The sequence below is a fragment of the Ambystoma mexicanum genome, chromosome 2q (genome assembly GCF_040938575.1).
Source record: "Ambystoma mexicanum isolate Mex_15411 chromosome 2q, UKY_AmexF1_1, whole genome shotgun sequence".
Classification (NCBI taxonomy): Eukaryota; Metazoa; Chordata; class Amphibia; order Caudata; family Ambystomatidae; genus Ambystoma; species Ambystoma mexicanum.
Genome location: NC_090924.1, coordinates 985,363,411 through 985,386,856, shown reverse-complemented (window position 1 = coordinate 985,386,856; position 23,446 = coordinate 985,363,411). Strand labels below are relative to the sequence as shown.

Genomic DNA, 23,446 nt, shown 5'->3' with positions numbered 1-23,446 from the left:
GAGTGGTAACTAACTAGGGTGGAGAAGTACCAATTGATGAGAGGTCTCCAGGGAAAGAGAATGGGGATCGGGTCCGGAGTTGAGAGTGGGAGAGCTGCAGTGGGAGAAATAGAGTTCTAAATGACAGGGGGAAAACACAAACAGATTATTCACTGGATACTTCAGACGGTAACTTCAAAGGATAGAAGGAACAAGTACGAACATAGGAAGCATAGCTAGAAGCAGAGTAGCAACGCAATGCCGCTCTGCCCGAGACACTTGATAAACTCCATCTGACACTGGGGGCGTAGTCGGGATCGCAGCACCCTCAGAGAAGCCTGCAATGCTGCAACCCGTTAGCGGCACCATCTTGGGGGAAGTGTAGCAGAGCGCACTTATGCGCTTCCATCTGCTCCAGATAGACCACCTCTTCCTATGAGGCATGACAGTATGCCCCCTCCTAAGGGAAGAGGTCCCTGGCATCCCAGGCTAGAGAAGGTGAAAGTGTCACACCAGGCGGGGGGCATGAACCACTGATGCAGGCTCCCAAGTCCGTTCCACAGGAGAGTACCCCTTCTAGTCAATGAGGTATTGCAGGGTACCCCAGCGATAACGGGAATCACAAATACCCGCAACCTTGAATTCTGGTCCAGACCAAGCAAAGATGGGGGGTGGATAAGCAGCCCCTTCCAACAAAAATGGCTGCGGACGTCCCCTTTGAGCTGCGAGACATGAAAAACCAGGTTAATCCTGGCCCAGGAGGGGGGTAGATGTAAATGAAAAGCCACCAAACCTCTAAGGCCCAGAACCGAGAAGGGACCAAATTACTCAGGGGAGAGTTTCGAAGGAATCATATATCGGGGGAGAAAATGGGAAGCCAACCACACCTTGTCCCCAACATTGATCCTGGGTGCTGGAGTCCGATGATGGTCGGCAAAGAACTTGTTCTGCTCCTGTGCCGCCTGCAATGCAGCCCGAGCGGTCTTATGACCTTGCCGTATATGTTGAATCAGGCCATCAATGTCCAGGAAGGATGTGGCAGGAGGCACCAGGGTTGGGAAGATGGCTTGATGGTACCCGTAAGTGCAGTGGAAGGAACTTGATTGGAGTGCGGTATGTTAAGCGTTGTTATATGCGAATTCTGCAAGGGGGAGAAGATACTTTGAATTGTCTTGAGCAGCTGATATGTAACACTGCAGGTATCCTTCAAGGGTCTGATTTGATTGCTCGTTCTGCCCATTCGTCTGTCGGTGAAAAATGGAGCTTAATGTTACACTCACCTGGTATCCACAGGGGCGCCACACGATACTGGATGGAGGTTTAAGTGTAACGGCCACCTGGTATCCACGGGGACGTCACTCAGCCTGTTCTGACCTCTTACGACCTCAAACCCTTCCCTGGAGTCTACTCGACTGGAGACTGGGCCTGAAACAAAGGATTGGTAGAGTTTAACTCCCTATTGTCTCTGTGTGCTTGAACCCCTTCTTCCCCGGGGTCCAACCCTTCCCTTTGATCCACAGCTCACCTTGTTTTCTTGGAAAGTGTGCTCTCCATCCTGCTTTCAGCGCAGGGGCGCGTTGATTGATGCGGGCTCGTTGCTGCCTAGTTACTTCACTGGCAAGAGTCAGACAGGTAAGTATAATGAGTCTTTTGAACAGTTCTCTAACTGTGTTCCTTTCCTTTCTTCGATGATGGCCAGTGTCCGGGGATGGCGATGTGCTGCTGAGATGAGTAATTCCGGAGACTGAGTTCCCCCAGAGCGGCTGGGATTCAGTTAAGCGTTTGAAGCTCGTACAGTCTTTAAAAATAAGCAAAGATTTGCTGAATGCTTACTAATGCCTTTTTTCTGTTGTTTTCCCTTTTCCTTATGAAGTGGCGTGCCGGGACGGGAATGACACCGCCGAAGATGCCCGCAGAACAGAAGGAGCGATGAATGATGGCAAAGCTGTTCCTAACGGTGTTCTTGTTCTTGCAGGAGCTGAGCGCAGAAGAAAGATGCAGGCCTACTGGAGACCGATCCGAACACAGTGAGTGTCACGCTGCAAGTGCAGAAAACGCAAAGCATGCTTCTCAGCCTGGGCATGGCTTAAATAGTCTCTGGGTATCCCAGGTGTCTCTGGGCTGAACCACAACCAAAAGACTAGACTGCACATGCAGTTCTGGGAACTGAAATATGTGGGGGCATCCATCTTGTCCCCATCAATGCACTACAAGTCCAATCCCCAATGTTATCCTATGGGAGAGAGTGAGTCTGGTGCCACAAGCGCCAAGTCTGACTCCAAGTGGGTCTTTGGAGGGATGGAGAGGCCCTTGAGGGCCATGTAGGTGATCGTGGCCTGGCTCCAGCCTGACATCTTGGAGGGCTGGGGGCATGAGGGGCAGGAATCATGACACTAAGCGATATCTCGGACCCCTCTCTGCTTGGTTGTGTGCCAGACGTTGAGTAGCGCCTATAACAGGAGAATGGAGGGTAAAGATACTGGTTCTGTGATGGGTGGACTCCCACCTTTCTCTGGTCCAAAGCCCCTCCCTTGGGGTTATTGCTCACCTTAGGTTTTTGTGCATTGAACTCTCCGTCCTGTGTCTCTGTGCAGGGGCGTGTTGGTTGGTGTGGGTGTTCCGTGGACCTAGTTGCTTCACTGGTCCGTGTGCCCTTATGTCGGGTCCAGACCAGCTGTGACTCCGACTCTGCTTGCTGTCTTCCAGGTGAGTTATAATGTCTTTTCTGTCTTTATTCTGTCTCTTACTTTCCCTCCGTTTTCTCTGTCTTCTCATCGTCTTGCTCCACTACACTGTTTCCTAACAATGTCTCTTTTTGTTTTCACAGGGATGCTTTTGATCTCGGAGTTGCCGCGCCGATGGCGAAGACCACGGTGAGTTATTGATGCGCAGAGCGCTGCGCTGTTTATTGGTGTTAATTGCTAGCCTGTGTTCTCTTCTCTTTGTACAGGTTGCGGTGATGTTCCGGAGTGATGAGTGATCGAAACGCTGCTTGCCCAGGTAAGTGCTTTGTTAATGCTGACCTTGTTCCTTCTCCCTTGCAGGTTGCAGTGAAACCCGGAGGTGGGCGAGGTAAGAGAAGCGCAGGGTGCTGGCAGGTCACGCTGCTTGCCCAGGTAAGAATTGTTATTAATGCTGTCCTTGTTTCTTTACCTTTGCAGGTTGCGGCGAACTCCGGAGATGGGCGAGATAAGCAAAGCGCAGGATGGATTCAAAAACGGTTACTTGATTGATTGATTGATTGATTTATTTATATTTATAGAGCGCTTTACACCAAGACGCTGTACATTGGAACAACAAAATACAGAGTAATAACAATAACGTTATGAGCAAATTACAACTTGAATCATTCAGCAAAACAGTGCAAAGAGCAATTGACTGAGGGGGGGAGAATGGGAACAGGAGTGTTGGGGGAGGGGCAGGGGAAGGATTGAATAAATGTAACAGGAGGGGAGGAAGAATGTAAAGGTAGAAGGGAGAGAGGAATTAAAAGAGAGGAAAAAAGAACAGGGGGGGAGTAAAGAGGGCAGGGGTGTGCTTCAAGGTGGGAAGTGGAAGAGGAGAGATTTAAGGGAAGTGCGAAATGAGGTGAAGGAAGTGGAAGAACGGATTGAGAGGGGGAGATAGTTCCAATGCAGAGGAGCAAGACGTTGGAAGGAGCGGAACCGGGAGGAAGCACAGGGGGAAGGAGGAACAGTGAGAAGGAAGTGGTCAGCAGAACGAAGGGGGCGAGAGGGGGAGTAGAAGGAGAGAAAGGAGGAGAGATAGGGAGGAGCAAGACCATGGAGGGTTTTGAAAACAAGGCAGAGAAAGTGGAATTTAAGTTGTAGGTGGAAAGGTAGCCAGCCAAGGGGAGAGAGCGAAGCGGATATGGAGTCACGGGAGGTAAGGAGACAAAGGGTACGAATAGCGGAGTGGTAAATAGATTTGAGAGGGGTAAGCTGAGATGAGGGAAGACCGAAGATTAGAGAGGAGCAATAGAAGAGGCGGGAAAAGATGAGAGAGGAGATTAGGAGTTTGGTAGCATGGAATGTGAGGGAGGGACGGATTTTGTGAATATTGTAGAGGTGGTATCTGCAGGAGCGGGAGGTGAGTGAAATGTGTTGCGAGAAGGTGAGAGAGGAGTCAAAGAGAACACCTTGCTTGCGAGCATGAGTGGAGATAGGGAGATTGGAAGGAGGAAAGTGGATGAAAGGGGGAGGAGAGGGAGGAGGAAGGGTATTAGAGGGGAAGAAAAGGACTTCGGTTTTATCGGTGTTAAGTGAGAGAAACCGGGAGGACATCCAGTTCTTAATGGCTGTGAGACAAGAGGAGAGTTTAAGGTCGTGGTCAGGTGTGAAGGAGGAGAAAGAGAGAAAGAGTTGAGTATCGTCGGCATATAAATGAAGGAGGAGATAACAGGGGCAATGAGGGAGGTGTAGAGAGAGAAGAGGAAAGGACCAGGTACAGAGCCTTGAGGAACACCGTAACTAAGTGGGAAGGAAGGAGAGGTCTGGCCTCCCCATGAGACAGCAAAGGAACGAGAGGAAAGGTAAGAGGATAGCCATTTTAGGACAGGGCCTTTGAACCCGAAGGAGGAGAGAGTGTGGCGCAGGAGTGGTTGATCAACAGTGTCAAAAGCAGCAGAGAGATCAAGGAGAATAAGGATAGAGGATTGCTTCGCATGACGAGCGGAGAGAAGTGAGTTGAGAATAGAGGTGAGGGCAGTTTCGGTGGAATGTTTGGGACGGAAGTCAGATTGGAAAGGAGGAAGGAGGGAGGAAGAAGAGACAAAGGAAGAGAGTTGAGAGTAGACAAGGTGTTCAAGGAGTTTAGAAAGAAAAGGCAGAAGAGAAATATGTCTGTAGTTAGTTAGGCCTGTACTTCACAGGTAAGTGTTCTTGCTCGCTAATGCTGTTCTTGTTCTTCCAGGATATTAATGGAATCCAAATCTAGGGCTTCAGGATTGGGCTGCCGGAGAAGCAGATGAGCAGAAGCTGGACATGGTGATAGTTACGCTGCAGTAGGGCAGAATAATGCGAAGCCTGTACTGCTGTTTGGGTGTGGTTTAAATAGCCCAGGTAAAGTAGTTCCAGGCCAAGTAGTTCCAGGCCCAGCCGCAGCCAAAACACTAGACCGCATGGCTTGGTTCTAAAGACCTGAGTGTGTAATAGGCCTCCATGTTGGATTAAGGTCCATGAGCCTGGCGCCAGGACTGACTCCATGTTTGTTTCTGATGGAGTTTTAAGGCCCTTTGGGCCAGTGTGAAGGGCTTTAGCCCCACTGCTGCCAGGGGGCTGTGATACCTGAGGGGGACAGGGGCATGGATCGTGACACTTAAAGCTTGCTTAATGTTGAGAATGGTGCAAACCTGCTTCCAGTACCGAGAGGTGTATTGTGAACCCCGGTTGGATATGATCTTCTCAGGGAGTACATGGAGGGAGTAAATGCGCACAACAAGGATATGTGCCATTCGAGCAGTGGAAGGTACCCCGGGCAAAGGTACAAAATCGGCCAGCTTGGTGAAGTAGTCTACGGTCACCATGACAGTGGTGCAACCGTGTGATGGAGGTAGGTCCACTATAAAGTCAGTGGAGATTATTTGCCACAGTTTATCCGGTATGGGCATTCTGACCAGGTCTCCTACAGGAGGATTGTGAGGGACTTTGGTCTGCAAGCAAATCACACAGGAGGAGATGTACTAATGCACATCGGTCCATAGAGAGGGCCACCAAAAATGCCTCCGGACAAGTTCTGTAGCGTTGGCAACTCCGCTGTGACCGGCCACCAGGGCATCATGGCAGAGCCGTAGGACCTCTTTTTGAAGCAAATCAGATGGAAGGTACACCTTCTGGCCTCAGAAGAAACACCCCTTCTCCTTGGTAAGTTGGTATCTGGAAAAGATCTGAGGAGTCTCAGACTCTAGATGTCTAGACTTTATCTCAATCTTGTGTAGAAAGTCTGTAATGGCATGTATGAACAACGCATTGGGAAAGACAGGTTCCAAATGGAACTGGGAGAACCGCAGAGGTTCCTTCATGGAGAGAGCATCTGCCCGGAGGTTGATTCGTCCAGGAATAAAGGTGGAGAAATGTTGTACGGGGAGAAGAAATGAGCCCACCGGGCTTGTCTTCTATTTCTGGTCTGGGTATACTGTAAGGCTTGCAGATTGTGATGGTCATATGATATGATATGGCATTTATAACGCGCCTATACACCAGTGTTTCGAGGCGCGACGAGTCAAGGGAAGCGGAACAGAGGGAAGACAGACAATGATATTACTAGGCCAGGTGTCATTCAGATCGCGCAAGTGCATGGGAAGGGGGAAAGGAAAAAGTGTGAGGGGGAAGGGAGAAGGGAAAGTGAAGTACATGGGAGAGGGGAAAGTGCAGTACATGGGATAGTAGAATAAATAAGATAAACGGCCGGATGGTGGCAAGTGCAAGGTAATAGCAGACATAAGTGCTGGTGGGGGACTGTAGGGATACAGAATACAGTCCCCCGGTGCGGGGGTTGCCAGGGAGGCAGTGCAGGTGTGCAAATGGCGGGGCCAGGGCCCAAGGTCACAAAGGGTGGCCATGTAGCCAGTGCAGTTTTAGCCAGGAATTCAGCAGGGGGGAGGGGGGGTGAAAGCAGAAGCAAAGAGGAAGGTTTTGAGGTGCTTCCGGAACCGGAGATGGTTCTCCTCAAGTTTCAGGGAGGTAGGAAGGCTGTTCCAGAGGGAGGCCCCAGCCGAGGCGAGAGATCTACCACTAACTTGTTGCTTGGAGAAGCGACTGACCCGAGGGAGTTGGAGGCGGATGAGCGAAGAGCTCGAGAAGGAAGATATTTGGGAAGAGAGAGTTGAAGGTATTGCGGCCCCAGTCCCCAGAAGGCCTTGTGGACAATGCAGAGGGTTTTGAACTTAATCCTTTCAGCCACTGGGAGCCAGTGCAGAGATTTCAGTCCTGGAGAGATACAATCCCTGGGCTTGAGGCAAAGGACAAGTCTTGCAGTCCTGTTCTGGATAAGTTGCAGAGGGCGGAGAGTAGAGGCAGGCAGATTTAGATAGAGGCTGTTGCAAAAGTCCTGCCTAGCGAGAACGAGGGCTCTGGAGACGGTGAGCTTCTGGGGGAAGGAGAGGAAAGGAAGAATACCTCTGAGGAGGTGCAGCTGATAGTGTGACTTCTTAGAGACATCAGAGATGTGAAGGCGGGAAAGAGAGTGTGGAGTCAAAGATGACCCTGGGGTTTTTAGCCTTGCAGGTGGGCACAGGAAGAGGGCCAAGAGAGGCCGGCCAGAGAGCTGCAGGGAAGGAGGGACTGGGTGTGCCAATGAGTAAAATCTCAGTCTTACTGGCATTAAGGCAGAGGTCATTGGCGGCATACCACTCCTGGATAGCAGACAGACAGTCAGAGATGAGGGAAGGAGAGGAGGAGGCCGAGGGTAGCCTGAAAATGAGCTGGGTATTATTCGCATAGGACTGAAAGTTGGGACAGAGAGCGGCGATGCGTTGGGCAAGGAGTGCCAGGTATTCGTTGAACAGCCAGGGAGGGAGGTTAGATCCCTCAGGGACACCACAGGTAGAGAAAAAGATATCGGAGAGGAAGGACCTGAGTTGGACCTGGGAGGGTCGGTCGGAGAGGAAAGAGGTCAGCCACGCCAAAGCCTGACCAGTGATACTGATGGTTATCATGGAGACTGTTGAGCAGGATGGTGTAGTTGACAGTGTCAAAGGCAGAAGAGAGATCAAGCAAGATAAGGACACACAGGGTGTTGGAGTCGAGGTTGGAGAGCAGGTCTTCACGGATGTTTAGTAGAGCAGTTTCCGTGCTTCTGGGAGCTCTGAAGCCAGACTGATGGTCATGAAGCCAACCAACAGATTTGGTGTGGAGATTAAGCTGGGAGATGGCCAGTTTCTCCTGGAGCTTGCCCAGGAAGGGAGTGATGGAGATTGGCCGACAGTTAGCCGGGCAAGAGGGGTCGGCAGAGGGTTTCTTAAGAAGAGGGTGCACAAGGGAGTGCTTCAGGGGGGGTGGAAAGACTCCAGTGGTGAAGGAGTGATTGCAGAAATCAGCAAGGGCAGGAGCCAGGGAGTCGATGTGGTCCTTGATAGTTTTGGAGGAACAGGGCTGAACCTGTTTCGACGAGACTTTCATAGATCGGACTTGTCTAGAAACCTCGTCTGCAGAGAAAAGGGGAAAAAACGGAGAAGGAGGGAGGGGGGTGGCTGCAGAAAGGCCAGAGAAGAAGCAGGGAATGGAGGGAGGGAGGCGATAGGAGGAGAGTGAAGACAGGATGTCCTGAGTTTTAGAAATGAAGTGAGAAGCCAGCGCCGTGCAGAGGGCCTGGGAAGGTACAGGAGAGGTAAAGACTGCGGAAGGATTGGCCAGTTCCTTGCAGAATCTAGTCTGTTCGGACTTCCACACGGTACTTAGCTCCTAAGAAAAGGTGTCCTCATTCCTCAAATGATAGTTTTATCGTAAGGAGTTCTTTTTTGAGGACAGTATAATTAATCTCAGAGGGAGACAAGGTCTTCGAGAGGTACACCACAGGACATTAATTCCCTTGACTGTCTGCTTGTAGGAGGACAGACCCTATAGCATAATGGGAGGCATCTGATTCCAGGACAAACTTTTTGTTTTGATCCGGGGAGAGTAAGATTAGGGCTGTAGAAAAATTAGTCTTCAGGATGTGAAAAGCCTGTTGGGCGTCTGCTGACCATAAGAACAGAACATCTTTTTTGAGAAGAGATGTCAGGGGACGAATGATGGCAGAGAAACCTGGGATAAACCGTCTGTAAAAATTTGCAAACCCAAGGATACACTGACGCTCTTTAACTGAGAGTGGAGGCGGCCAATCCAAGACTGCGACCACCTTCCCAGGATCCATGGTCACCCCTCCTGCTGACAAGATATACCCTACATAGGAGACCTTCCTCTGGTTGAATTCACATTTCTCCGATTTACAAAAGAGAGGGTTTTGCTGAAACCGAATCAACACTTCTTGGACATGGAGCTCATGTTCAGATGCTGAGGAGGAGAATACCATTATATCATCTAAATAGATGATAGCTGAGTGGAGGAGGATGTCAGCGAAGAGGTGATCCATGAACCGTTGGAAGATGGCTGGAGCATTGGACAATCTGAAAGGCATAACCCGGTATTCACAGTGCCCGAAAGGTGTGCAGATAGCCGTCTTCCACTCATCTCCTTGCTTTCTTCTGATGAGATGATAGGCGTCTCTCAGGTCCAATTTGGTGTATATGGCAGCCCCCTGAACAGGGGCCTCTAGGATATCCAGAATGAGTGGCATAGGGTAACAATCAGGAACTGTGATCTTATTGTGTCCACGAAAGTCGATACAGGGACGTCGTTCTTTTAAATTCTTCTTGGGACTAAGGAACAGGAACACTCCAGCAGGGAGACATGGATTCTGTAATCAGACCATTTTGGAGGTTGAACTGGAGGTATTCCTTTAACACTTTTTTTTCCCTGGCGGATAAGATGTGCATTTGCCAAAAAGGCAGCGGATGGTCTGGGATGAGATTTATCGTACAATCGTCTCTGTGATGGGGTGGCAATTCAGAGTATTTAGAAGTAGAAAAATACTGCTTGTACGGCTCGGAGATCTCCTTCATATGCTGTAGAATGGTGGTATTGGTAATACCAGTCCTGGAAGCCGAGAGGGTATGGAGGCTAACCGCTCCGTAAGGGAGACAATGTGCCAGACAATGTTTGGAGCCCAGAAAAAAAAGTCCCTGCCGACCAATTCACAAAAGGGTTATGTACCCTCAGCCAGGGTAGGCCTAGAATGACTGAATAGTGAGCAGCCTTTATAATGTTGAAAACAATCTCTTCCTTGTGAGAAGAAATACTCATCAGAAGGTGTTAGGATTAGTCTCCCTTTAGGATTAGCTTTCCTTTCTGTGGTTTCTCCTGTGAATGTATGTGGTGATGTCATTTGTGGAATGTATGAGGTAAGCTTGGAGTGTTGGTGTATGATTGAGTTCTAATCCAGGCCGTTGAATATTGATAGCAGGAGCCAGTGGGTTTCCCTCATGATCTCCTCCTATCTCCTTATGGACTTGATGAGACCTGATTTGTACCTGTAACTGAAGAACTGGAATAAAGCATCTATGAAGTATACCTGCCACAGTATTTTTTTTAAAACATTTTTTATATTATATTTGTAGAGCGCCTGTCAGCCCAGGGGCATTGCGGCACTGTTGCAAGAATGTGACTTAGTTACAAGGGTGAGGGTAGGATCATAGGATCGTAGGATCTACATTGTTACAAGCAGTGATACACAGCTCATGAGTTACACATTTTAACAGGCAGAGTTAAAAAATGGTTATGAGCTTGCATGTTGGCGTGCATATCCTTTCTTATTTCACTCTGACCCAGACCGGGTCATAACAATTGGCGACGAAGTCTGGTCTTCAAGAGGACTGGTTGGATGGAGCGTGAAACCGTGCAGGCAACAGGTACATGTGTGTGTGTGGTCCATATGACGGAGAAAGGAGGCACTGCTGCGGGGGGTGCAGAGCAAGGGGAAATTAATGTGAGAGACTGTACAAGGAGAGGGAACCCACTGCCCTCATGGTCCAGGTAGAATCCCACCACCCAGGGCTGAGGAAGCGTTTGTGCACTAGGAGAAGCAAAGGTGAAGCACCCAGTGCGGGGTATAGCAGGCTACCTGCTGTGGCACGCAGGGGCAGCAAACATTGGCACCCGGGAGAATTCAGAGAAGAGACATCAGCTCGATTGACTTCGGGACGGTGAGCGCCCAAGGAATGAGCAGAAAAGAGTGCTCATTTGACATCTCTTTGTTAAAAGTAGCACTTGTGCCAGGTGCCAGCGTGATTGACTTTGGGATGGTGAGCGCCCAGGGGTTGAGCAGAGAAGAGTGCTCATTTGGACATTTCGTTGTTAAAGGTAGCACTTGTTCGAGGTGCCAGCGGTGCAGTAGCATGTCAGGCTGGCCTGCATGAGAATCAGTAACACAAAGTAAAAGGTGGATGAAATACCCAGTTGGTTCCTAATATTGGTGACTTTCTGTGAAGCAGAGCATAAAGATGTTAAGTCCGTTTATTAACAAGCAGTGTGCTTATGGAATCCTGTTGTTACCGTGTGTAAGAAACCTTTGGAATCTTCCCTCTGTGCGACACGAGACGCTATCCATCCGAGGTGACGGTTGGGATCCTGGAGCTACGAGCCTCTTGGTGCCCCGGTGTTTCTGATGACGTCAGGTTGGCTCTGTGGGGAGTAGGCGATTGTTTGCCATGTGCTTCGTCGATTGCTTGGAATGTTGGAGAGCTGCTGGCTTCCGTGCTCTTGTGAAGCGGCCAGCCATCATTAGAGTAAGGCACCCAGCGAACGTGCCTATGTAGTGAGGAAGTCAGGATGTATTTATTTTCTGTCAGATCATACGGATTGTTCGTTCTGAGGAATGTTCATACTTATCATTAGTTCTTTGGAATAAGCGCGACCTTGTTGGCACATTGTTGTCCAGGAAGGAGTGTTTGCCGGATGTCAAGATGCGATCTTCGTGGGACAAGAGACGTCAGCTATGTCAAAGAAGACATGGACAGTGAGCATCCTGTTTCAGGTAGGGTGATGATTGTTATTGTTTTAGCCCAGCGGTAGTTCCAGGGAGCATGCACCACAGTTGGAATGCCATTACAGTATGCATTGATGTATTAGGTTCACTGTGTTAGTCGTGGTGCTGTTTTAAACATGGGTACATGCATAGCTCCCAACCTTTTTTGTCACCAAGGCGGGTGAAAACACCCGATTTTCTTTTTGGCGGGTGAGAGGCCCATAGAAGTGAATGGGCGAATGAGGGACTTGGCGGGTGATTCATCTGCTTTCAAAAGCGGGTGAGTTGAGAGCTATGCACATGTAAAGGTCATAGGAAGAGTACCGTAATGTTTTTCATTAGGAAGTGTTCTCAGCTGGATACTGTTTGGTGAAATGCTTATCGTGTAAGTTGCAGTGATATGTATGTTGCATGTTTGAGCAGTAGTAGTGTGACAATGGAGATGAGATTGCATGGTATGCATTTAAAATGTTTAGTTGAGCTGCTTAACATTTAGATTGAACGAATTTGAGGATTTACAGGTTTCTAGTGTTGCTTCATAGATATGGCGACGTGGACTTTTAGATACTGACAATTCGTACATGACTCCTTAGGTGCAGAGTTATGCATGGGATGAAGTGTGAGGTTGGCAGCATGCTGTGACGGCATTTTTGGTGATATTAATTCATGCTTCCAGAAATGTTTTAGCTTTAACCATCTTTTGTATTTGCAGCTTATATAGTTGCCTAACAAAGGGCAACATGGATTTTTAGAGGCTGACAATGGTATAACTTATACTGCATTTGAAGGTATGATTCTTTTTAACCACTTTGAGGAATTCCAGCATTAAGGTTGCATTCTCGGAATGGCAACAAGGACTATTAGGTGTGGACTTTAAAGTTATGTTTGACTTGCCTCATATTGAAATGTCTTAAGGTTGGTGGTGATGTAGCAGGCATTGTTTCTGGTTTGAGGCGTGGGTAGGGCCCTGCCCACATCACAAAGTTTTAGTATATGTTATAACCATGGTAAATGTCTTGTGAGTGGCTGTGATGTAGAGTTTGTGGGATTGCATGGCGAGCATGTAACCAGTGTATCGTGTGTGTGTGTATGATGACTACTTGTTGTGGCTAGTCAAAAGACTCTGAGGAGTCATTATGGATGTGACTAGTGGTAATCTAGTCAAGTGGCTCAGAGGAGTCATAATAGTATTTGTGTGGCTCAGAGGAGTCAGGATAGTGATTTCTGTGGCTCAGAGGAGTCAGGATAGTGATTTATGCGGCTCAGAGGAGTCATGAATAGCAGCTCTGCAGAGTCACAATGGTGATTTGTGTGGCTCAGAGGAGTCATGATAGCAAATTATGTGGCTCAGAGGAGTCAGGATAATAAGTTGTGCGGCTCTGCAGAGTCATGTTGGTATGTTGTGTGGCTCAGAGGAGTCTTTTTGGTGAGTGGTGATTCAGTGTTTTGTGCGGCTCAGAGGAGTCTTTATGGCGAGTGGTGATCATCACTGTTTATTTACTGTTGATTATGGGGTCGTCCTGGATTAGGTTCTTGGATGGCTCTGGGAGCATGGCAACAGAACATCTTGGTAGAAGGGTGTTGTGATGTGCTTGGTTAGTCTGATGTGATTTGTCATGTGATTTATGATGTCACCAGAGTGCCTGTGGAATGTTGATGAATGCTGAGTGGGAGAATGCTGTGATGAGAGTTCCATGTTGTGTCAGTTGAGCCCTCCCTCCCTGGGTGATGGGTGCCGGTGTTTCTTCTCTCTGTGTCTCTGTCTTAAGTCTTAATCCTGTAACTGTAACTGGATCATAAGAACTGAAGTAAACTTATATATTAACCTAAAGCTGCCTGGACTGAGCTTTATAACAATGGCGACGAGGATTTACTTAACATCAAGAACCCATGGCAAAGGAAGATGAAGAGAAACTAAGTTAAGACATTAAGAAGTGAAGAAGTAAACGATTCAATACTCCTGCTGCGGGGGGGGTGCAGGATGAATCAGGACCTGAAGAAAGGAGAGGACACCGCCCCCAAAGAACAAGTAAGAGTACCCATCACCCAGGGTGGCCACGGGAGGAAGGGGTCACAAGTTCCCTCAAGGATAATTGCAGCAGCCTAAGCTTTCGCCCCGGGAGTGCTGCGCTTTGGAAAAGAAGCAGGAAGGGGCCCATGAGACAACGGTCCTCCTATAGATATATATAAAAAAAAAAAAACTGCACTTTTGTGGTGTGTATGCAGCTGCAGCCTCAAAATTGTGTGTAAAATGACTGTCGTGGCCGTATGCGCATTGTAATCAATTGCGGAAGATGGAGAGGGAAAATAACTGTTCCCTAAAAGGTTAAAGGGCGCATGATGATGTGCGCACATCAGAACTATGGTAAAGTGACCGTTAGCCCAGTAGTCAGAGCGATGATGTGCGCACGTCAGAACTACGGTGAGAGTGACCGTTAGCCCAGGAGTCAGAGCTGCAGGACCTTTACTCACTGTGCCTATTTCAATAGTGATGACGTCGCGTTCCAGTGGAGGGAGTGGGCGAAGCGTCAGAACGCTGTGCTTCGGTGTTCTGAAGTGATGGATCGTTGAATGCTGGAGCAGTTCGATGCTATTCTAATGCCGGGGATGTCTCCTGCATTGTTGGGGTTAAATTAGAGGAAAGGCCCTCGCAACGTGCTTTGCCGTCATGACACGCATCAAGGAAGTGGAAGGAGATGGATAGGAACGAAGTACTTTCGTTTCCAGTCATCCGGAATGGAAGAGTTCGTGGCAGCAGGAGTTCTTTCCGTAATGGAAGAAAAAAGGATATATAAACGCTCGTTTCAAGTAGGTGAGGAAAAAAATGCACTGCTTGGGAACATGGATAATAACGTTTGTTTCATGAAAGCAACGGCAGTCAACTAACAGGAGAACTATTTACATATGAGGTACTGTCATTTTCTTTACATTGCTGCCGCATCCATGCGATCCATGGTACTTTTGTTTTATGGTAGGGTCGCTGCTCCAGTAATTTAAAAAAAAAAAAACAAATGGAGTTTACATTGAAGCAGGGCGTCCGGTGTTAGTTGCCATAAGAAAGGCAGAATATCGTGCTATGGAAGGTTTTAAGTTTGTGTTCGGTTTAAGCAGCCTGGGGGCCGTTGGCACGTTGACTTTGAAGAGCACGGAGTTTAAGTGAAATGAATTATTTCAGTTTAAAAGTTAACATGTTTATTTTCAGATGTAAATGCTAAGATGTAAAAAGCATTTTAAAGGTTTAAGGTTGGGGTCGCATTTACATAGTCATTTCGAATTAGCGTTCCTATTTGTTGTATGCAGTGATGACTTATGTATTAAGCAAAAGAATAAATGTCATGGTTGGAGTTTGTGCAATAAAGTGGGTTCATAGGTTGGAGTGAACTATTGGGGAAGTGACTGTGTGTCGCAGTGCAGAGTGTGTACGATTTTGTAAATATGTGACAATGCATTTTTGGAGAATTTGCACAGTTTAAGACAAATAGTGCATGTTTAACCTTTTGAGGATTTTCAGGAGTAAGTTGTTGCACAACAACATGGACTTTTAGGAGAATTTGCACAGTTTAAGACAAATAGTGCATGTTTAACTTTTTGAGGATTTTCAGGAGTAAGTTGTTGCACAACAACATGGACTTTTAGGCATACGTGACAGTCAAATCTAAGTGAAGGAAAACTGCATATGCTAAATGTAAAATGTTGGAGTTTAAGAAGAAAATGTAAATGATAATGGAAAAATTGTCATGTGTATCCGTGCGCTTGAGGTATGGAAGTGAAGGTATGTCACTAGCATATTATCTGGAATACGTATGGATGTTTAAAAGAATGAGTGGGTTCAACATTCATTGTTTTAACTTGAAGTTTTAGATACTAGGGATGTAGCGCGTCCCTTGGTATTAACGGTAGGAAGTTTCACTGTTTAGGTGAATTTGGTTAGGTGGTAGCGCCATTTAGAAGTGCACTCCATCAGTGTTTTAGTTAGCGATGTTTAGGTCATGGAGATTGCGTTTTGAGATGCAACTAAAGTGAGGTAGCGCCTCAGTAAGTTGTAGTTGTGAAATAAGACGAATCCTGAGGGTAGCGCCTTGTCAGGAATTTTAAATTGGTGGTTAGTGAGAGTTGCACAAAGGTGAAGTAGTCTAGTCTAATATTTTGTTTGGAAGTTGTGCACTCTTTGAAGAGATGATTCTTATCTTAAAGGACAGTAAGCGGAAGACAGGTGAAGAGAGTTGCTGGTAGGGGACGCCCTCTAGTAAATACTATATAAAGTTGAAGATGCTGTTCTAAGTGGAGAATCTCTGAGTGATTTGATTATATTTGTGCGTTGTGTGTTGATCCTGGCCATTTTTTTTCCTGGTCAGGGTTTATTATGGGACTGGATTGTACTGCCATTGAGAAGTGTGTTTGAGAGAACCATATGTTTTTGAGATGGTCTTGGAGTTGACTGGCCAGCATCTCCAAGCTGTTTGAGGAGCTATACACCATGGTATGGTCAGGTTTGCTTGATTGGCTTGGTCCGCCTATATATATATATATATATATATACATATATATATATATATATGTATGCATATGTTTGTGTATTTCTGAGGCGTGCCTGTTGCTGGTTGTGTGTTAGTGAGCTGTAGAATTTTACTGAACCTCTTATCTGTCTATGGTGATTTCGTTGTCATCCTGATGACTAGTATTGCGTCGGGGTGGCAAGTAGGTGCTTCAGGGTGGCAGCCTGAAGGCTCGCTTGTGGCGGGGGCGAGCAGGAGGACCAAAGTTATTTTGTGATGGATAATGGTATTGTGGGTTTAGGTATAGCCTTGGATCTGGGCTGGATTGTGTCTAGTGTGGGAGACTAGAGTCCACTCGTGGCAGGGGTGGATGGGAGGTGATTAGTGCTGTTATTGATGGTGTTTAAGAATGATAGGCGGAGTTCTGAAATTGCATAGTTGTGGGTTTTTCAGGTGAAACCTCCATTGCTCGTGAGTTGGATGAGATGTGCGTTGTCTTTGTGAGAATGTCTGATAGGAGGGAGATGTGTTGTGAAGCTTTTGTTGCAAGTGTGTTTTGTAAGGGGGAAGATGTGTTGGGATGTGCTTGGTTAGTCTGATGTGATTTGTCATGTGATTTATGATGTCACCAGAGTGCCTGTGGAATGTTGATGAATGCTGAGTGGGAGAATGCTGTGATGAGAGTTCCATGTTGTGTCAGTTGAGCCCTCCCTCCCTGGGTGATGGGTGCCGGTGTTTCTTCTCTCTGTGTCTCTGTCTTAAGTCTTAATCCTGTAACTGTAACTGGATCATAAGAACTGAAGTAAACTTATATATTAACCTAAAGCTGCCTGGACTGAGCTTTATAACAAAGGGTTACCAAGATGATCTGGGAGCATGGCAAAAGAACATTTTGGTAGTAGGGTTACCTGGTTGTTTTTTAGTAGCTATGAGGGCTTAAGGTGTCTGGCCAACATCTTGAGGAAGTATGGTGGTATGGTTGACCGTTGCCCCACTGGTTGCCTTGTTGTGAGTGTTGCAATGAATGTTGAGTGCTTGAGGATGAGTCAGGTTGAGTGTGTGTTTGGGTTGATTGTAGGCGCCTCTCTCTTTAGTTGCCCTGACGTTATGGTCTGGAGTAGTATGTTAGTGATGTTCCTTGTAGGTGTGTAGCGGACTTCGTGCCAGCCCATATAGGTGGCTGTTTGTGTCTAGGTGTGGCAGCCCTGAGGTCTACCAGTAGCAGTGATGGACGGGAGCTGTCTAGTTTTCCCCAGGTTGTGTATGGAGTGTTGGTTAGTAGCCCAGAGGGGCAGGTTTGTGCTCCAGCGTGGCAGGCTGGTTACCCGTTGGTGGTGGCGGCGGGTGGAAGGTGAAGTGTGAATTTTGGACATAGGTTGTGCTGTTTTGTTGGTGGAGTGCCGTTACCGGATTGTTAGTTACGCCTGTTTGTCCAACTGTTTGTCTTCCTGGCTACTTAGAGTGATGTGGCAGTGAAGTGCTAGGTTCCTTGGATGTCTTGTCCATATGTGAAGTGTGTGTGAACAGGTGAGTTTGTGACAGTAGGGAAGGAGGTGTTGTAGGTGCATGACTGCTTTGTGATGGTAGGTGTGATTCTGTTTGTAGTTCATGGTGTGTGTTTGTGAGTTGATTGTAAGGGAAGGAGGTGTTAGGATTAGTCTCCCTTTAGGATTAGCTTTTCTTCCTGTGGTTCCTCCTGTGAATGTGTGTGGTGATGTCATTTGTGGAATGTATGAGGTAAGCTTGGAGTGTTGGTGTATGATTGAGATCTAATCCAGGCAGTTGGATATTGATAGCCTGGGAGCCAGTGGGTTTCCCTCATGATTTCCTCCTATCTCCTTATGGACTTGATGAGACCTGATTGGTACCTATAACTGAAGAACTGGAATAAAGCATCTATGAAGTATACCTGCCACAGTATCCTTTCTTGTATCACTCTGAACCAGACCGGGTCATAACAGAAGGGAATGTGTATGCTGTATGATGGGTCCCAACGTGAGAGGGCTCCCATCAACACTCTCTACAGGGATGGATATGGCCTTGGTTGAGCGGGGGATGCCGTGATCAATGAAATAACCAGCCATCCCGCTGTCTACCAAAGCCGGAATGTTACTGATTTGAGAATCACCCCGGAAGAAAGTGAGCTGAAGAACCCATGGGAGAGTCGGGGGAATGCGCACAATGAGATGGAAGGCTAGGTGATGGGGAGCCAATAAACAGTCCTGAACCGTGGTTCCCTTTACGGTCGGGCACTGGCGTTTCCCTGCCTTCTAGGAGGGGGGATGGGACAGTCACAGACTAGATGGTTTGTTGCCCCACAGTACATGCAGAGACCTAATGATCTTCTGAGGGTTCGCTCCTCTGTGGACAAGGGACCATGGCCCACCCCTAACTGCAGGGACTCATCAGGAGGGAGAGTTTGACCTGGATTTGAGGGAAATTCAGGAGGTAATCTTATGGGACAACTCTTCTTATTTTCCGAATGCCTCTCCTGCAATCGATAATCCAGCTGCTAAGGTTATCATTTCTGCTGTTTTACTGAACGTGGAATGCAAGAATCCTCATCTTTAAGTTCTTCCGAAAGGCTTCTGCGAAAATTTGTAATGAGGGCATCATCATGCCAGGCAGTGTCTACTGCCATCTGTTTAAACCGGGTTATGTATGTCAACAAATCCTGACTACCTTGTTTGAAATCTAGCAAGTGTTCCTGGAAGCCACAGTGATTTCTTGCCTTCCAAACATAGCTTTGAGACTATTGGAAAAGGCAGGGATTGGATTATTGGTTGTCACCAAAGGAGTTGCCCATGCCAATGCAGCCCCAGTGAAGTTAGAGATCATGTGACCCATCCAATCTCTATCAGTAGGGAAGAAGATAGCCTTAAATGCGAATTGCACCATTGAGGCTTCGAGAAATTATTTTAACTTGTGGGGGTTCCCATCAAACCTACCACCAGGTAGGGGACCAGGAGGATTCTCAGAGCTTTGGGGGGACTGGACCATTTGTTGTCTCAGTACCGCGTTCTCTTGTTTAGGATTTTGAACTTCGGTAATCAAAGACTGCACTGCGGTGACTAGCTGCTGCATCTGATCCATGCCGTTGGATACTAGGCGTTGCTAACTGTGATATCTAACAGCATGAACACCATACAACATGCACGTACAGAGGACACCAACCTGTAATAGAGGCAGCAGGAAAAGTTGAGAATCTACCTAGTCACCCTATCCTTCCCTGTGGCAGAAAATCAGGGCAGAATAGTTTCCAGGGAAACCCTATGGGGAAGACAACCCTGGTTCCTGTTCTTGCCGGAACTATGTCCTTCTATGTGCTGGGTCTGACAGAAGACTTCTCGCGGTGTAGCCATGAGCTGGATCTTCTATTGGCACTGTTGAAACAAAGCGGGTCGTTAGCAAGACAATAGGCTTTGGGCACAAGGTATTCAGAAAATGCTGAAGAGAGTTTACCTTTCATCTGGAGTCTAAGGAGGGAAAGGCTATGTTTAGCTGCCTGCATGCATTTTCAGAACTAATAAAAGCTTGCCTAGGGGGGATGAAGGTTTGCAGTGTGACTTGAGCTCGAGTGGAAATTAAAGTAATGAGCTTGGAATCAGCGAGAGAGGAAAAGAGGAAGAAGGCTGGCCTGCACCTACCGGGATCAGTTTTCAGTGACTGCGTATATGGCTCTGTGGCTGAGGATCTAGATCATATACAGTACACACCCTATCAGTATCCTGAAGTAACCTTGTAGCAGGTAGACCACCAGACCTGGTTTAAATGGGGCTTGACATACCCCACCACAAGGGCTAGGCATGGTCATTTTGCTATGAAAGTTTTAACCTTACAACACATCCTTATGTTCCACACAAGTAGGGAGGCAAATTCCCCATATGCCAGGGAGTATTATGAAATTCTGGTGAGACATTATGAAACTGTCCGCACTCAAGCTGTAGAATAAAGAGCCTTTGGAGCTGCTCCAGCAGCACACAGACCAGTTATGGCAGGGGAGGTAGGAGCACTTCCATTCCAGACCCTCACAGCCTTATTGAACGCTTGCACCACAAGGCAGGAGGACGTCCCTAGATAGTACTCGTGTAAACTGAGCCAGCTAGAGGCAGCCTACCCTCAGGTCACTCCTCAGCAGAGGCAGAGGGCATTGGCCATCATAATGCCAACAGGTTGTAATCCACCTTTGGAACACTGTAATAGTGGGGTTTCAGTGTATAGTTGGCTGTACCTTCATTTAAGTGGGGCTCCTGCAAATAGAACACTTACCTCAATTCTGGGAGAGATATTGAACTCTCAGGGAGCTGAAAAAGCAATGGGATGAGGGCTGGCAATAGCTGGGGGCAATTTCCCCATGGCAGAAGGAATACGTATGACCCTTATAGAAGGGGAGTCAGTAAGACTAGAAGTCTTCAGACGACTAGCAGTATTGCCCAGTGACAAAGGGCCTCATTACGACCCAGGCGGTAATCTGCCGTCATTACCGACATGGCGTAATGAGCCTTAACGCCGTGGGCCGATGGCGTAAAGAGCGCCACATTACGACCCATCGCGCACGAGCATTACGCCATGGCGGTAATACAATTAACGCCATGGCGGAAAAGGCCCCTACCGGCATCGTAAAGTCGAGCAAGGTGCACTTCTGCCACCGTAAGTAGTGGCCACCGTAATTAGCGGCCACCGTAATTAGCGGTGGCCGCAATTAGCGGTCACCGTAAAAAGCAGAACCGGAAATAGCGTCATCGCGGCGGAACGGGAAACAGCACGTCGGCCATCTTTAAAAACACAATCCATTGCCATCCTACCGAACAACACCAGATCCAACCCAGACACCTGTCCCAACCAATCACCCACCCATCCAACTTCCCAAAAATGCCTAAAGTTGTTAAGAAGGCATGTGACCGCCAGCGCCAGGAAAGATTTAGCCGGGAGGAACTCTGCATGCTTGCGGAGACCCTGCAAGACAACGCAGCTGTCGTTTTCTCCCCGGAAATGACCAGGACAGCGATAGCGAAAAAGAAGGCCATCTGGGCCCTGGGGCCGAGCGCGTCAGCGCGGTGGGGACCGTATCCCGCACCCCACAGCAGTGCAGGAAGCGCTGGGATGACCTTCGCATACAGGTCAGAGCCGTCATCTCTGCGAACCGCAACCTTGCCCTGGCTACCGGTGGAGGTTCGGAATCCCCACTAAAACTCCAACCGTGGGAGGAGATTTGTGCAACCACAATTGGCATGGAAGGCATTGAAGGCGTCGGAGGGATGGAAAGGGGAGCTCCGACATCAGGCGATGAAGGTAGGTGCCTCAAACAATACATGACATAGTCACTGCAGTCCATTCAGGTGTAGCACAAGGTTGCCCTAGAGTGTAAATGCAACACATTAGCTCCACACTGCCCATAGCCACATGCGAGCACCACCCTGTATACACTGCTGGCACCCACATACCTGCATCCACATTCCACACAAAAAGGAGACAACCTGCATGGCCCTGCCTGAAATCTGCCTCATCTACTGACCACAATCATGTCAATCATTGTCATTCCAAAGTCCGCAGACCCATCAATAACGCCCTCCCTCCTTTGCTCCACCACAGGCACAGATTCACACCCCGAGGACCAGGACACCCCTGCGACGAAGAGAGCCAAGAAGGCCAATAATACCATCCCCGCACCCTCAACCTCTGCTGCAGTGAGGCAGACCCCACAACAAGCAGAATCCACTGCAAGCAAACCGGACGGGCCACCGGCAAGCACCCCTGTAGGCAGCAGGCCAGCAGCAGCAGCTCCACCTGTACCAACATTGCCTGCCACAGAAGGCACCGGGTCTGCGGCCAGCAGCAACATGGGAGAAACAGCTGCAATTGCTGCATGTTCAGACTCTGACATTGAGGAGCACGAAGTCAGAAGCCCCACTGACCTACTACATTCCCCCTGTTTGACAGACTCCAGCCCCCATGAGGATCACACACAGGGGCACACAGAGGTAGAGGAGTGGCCTTCTACCCCATGCCCAGTCCTCAGTCCACAGGAGGGGAGCAGCCCCTCCATCACACCACCAGCACTGGGCATGGCCCAGCAGGGGCAGTAGTCCCTCGAGGATATCATAGAACGGCAGCAACAACTGTCCACGATGCTGACTGAGCATGCCGAGGAATGTGTGGGGGCTAGGGCAACCATTGAACAGGCCACGGAGACCCTAAGGGCCGAAGTAGCGCAGAGCACTGCCACCCTGAGGGATGCCATGCAGGCCATGTCCAGGGACATCTGTGGTGAACTTGCCGGCTTGCGTCGTGCGCTCACTGAGCTCACCCACACCCTACAGGACGTGCATGCACGGGGGCAGGCAGGGACATCCTCCGCTGCCAGTTCTGCACAGAGCAGCCCCGTCCGACGTTCCAGACGTAACCTGCGCTCCACAGCCAGGGGTGCCCCGGGGGCCGGGAGAGGGGGCTTGTAACAGCCTGTGGCCACTGTCACAGGCATCTGTTGACACCTACATGGGGTGTGTTGGGGTGTGCAGGGGGGAGGTGGGAGGGGGTGTGTTGGGGTGTGCAGGGGGGAGGTGGGAGGGGGTGTGTTGGGGTGTGCAAGGGGGAGGGGGGAGGGGGTGTGTTGGGGTGTGCAGGGGGGAGGGGGGAGGGGGTGTGTTGGGGTGTGCAGGGGGGTGGGAAGGGGGGAGTGGTTGTGTCACAACGTTTTATGATTGAAATACACTTTTTGCTTTCCCGAAATGAAATGTGTGGACATTTTCATTGCATATGTGTGCTTTATTGGTGTACAGTCCACAGTGTGCATGTCCCAGAGACACACAGTGCCCCAAGTGCAGTCTCCATGTGATACACACCAGCCGTGTGTGCTAGAAGCAGTGATCGATGATACTTTGGCGCATTGCACGCCCCTCCTGTGCATCGCCTCCTCCATGGGGTGCCGCCCCATCTGCACCCTCCTCATCCTCATCGTCAGGTGGTTGCAGTTCTGCGTCAGTGGGCAGGGGCACATTCCGTCTGACGCACATATTGTGTAGCATGACACATGCCATGACGATCTTTGCCACCTTCTCATGGCAGTACAGGAGCGCCCCACCAGACCTGCTGAGGATTCGGAACCGTGCCTTCAATAGGCCGAATGTCTGCTCTATGACCACACGAGTACGTGTATGTGCACGGTTGAAGTCCTCCTCGTGCTGGTTCTGCGGGTTCCGGACTGGTGTAAGGAGCCACCTCTTCAGGGGATAGCCTGCATCACCTGTATGTAGGCGAGAATGTATGTGTCAGTCATGTCGTCTGATCAAGAACATGATGTGCCACCATGGCTTGCATCCAACTGTTACTTTGGCTCACTTCTACATGCACTAATTGATTCACGCAATGCAACCAGTATATGCTCATGGCTCCCATGGCCTGTTTTGCATGCC

The 23,446-nt window shown here is 48.7% G+C and overlaps 1 long non-coding RNA gene across 1 annotated transcript in view; it reads left to right on the top strand.

The window, feature by feature from the left end:
* Nucleotides 1–11,329: 11,329 nt before the first annotated feature.
* The window catches only part of LOC138569882 (uncharacterized), a 145,961-nt gene continuing 133,844 nt past the window's right edge, over nucleotides 11,330–23,446 (top strand). Inside the window, exon 1 of the long non-coding RNA XR_011303348.1 lies at nucleotides 11,330–11,547. This is a non-coding gene — a long non-coding RNA (uncharacterized lncRNA). The remainder of the gene's footprint in view (nucleotides 11,548–23,446) is intronic.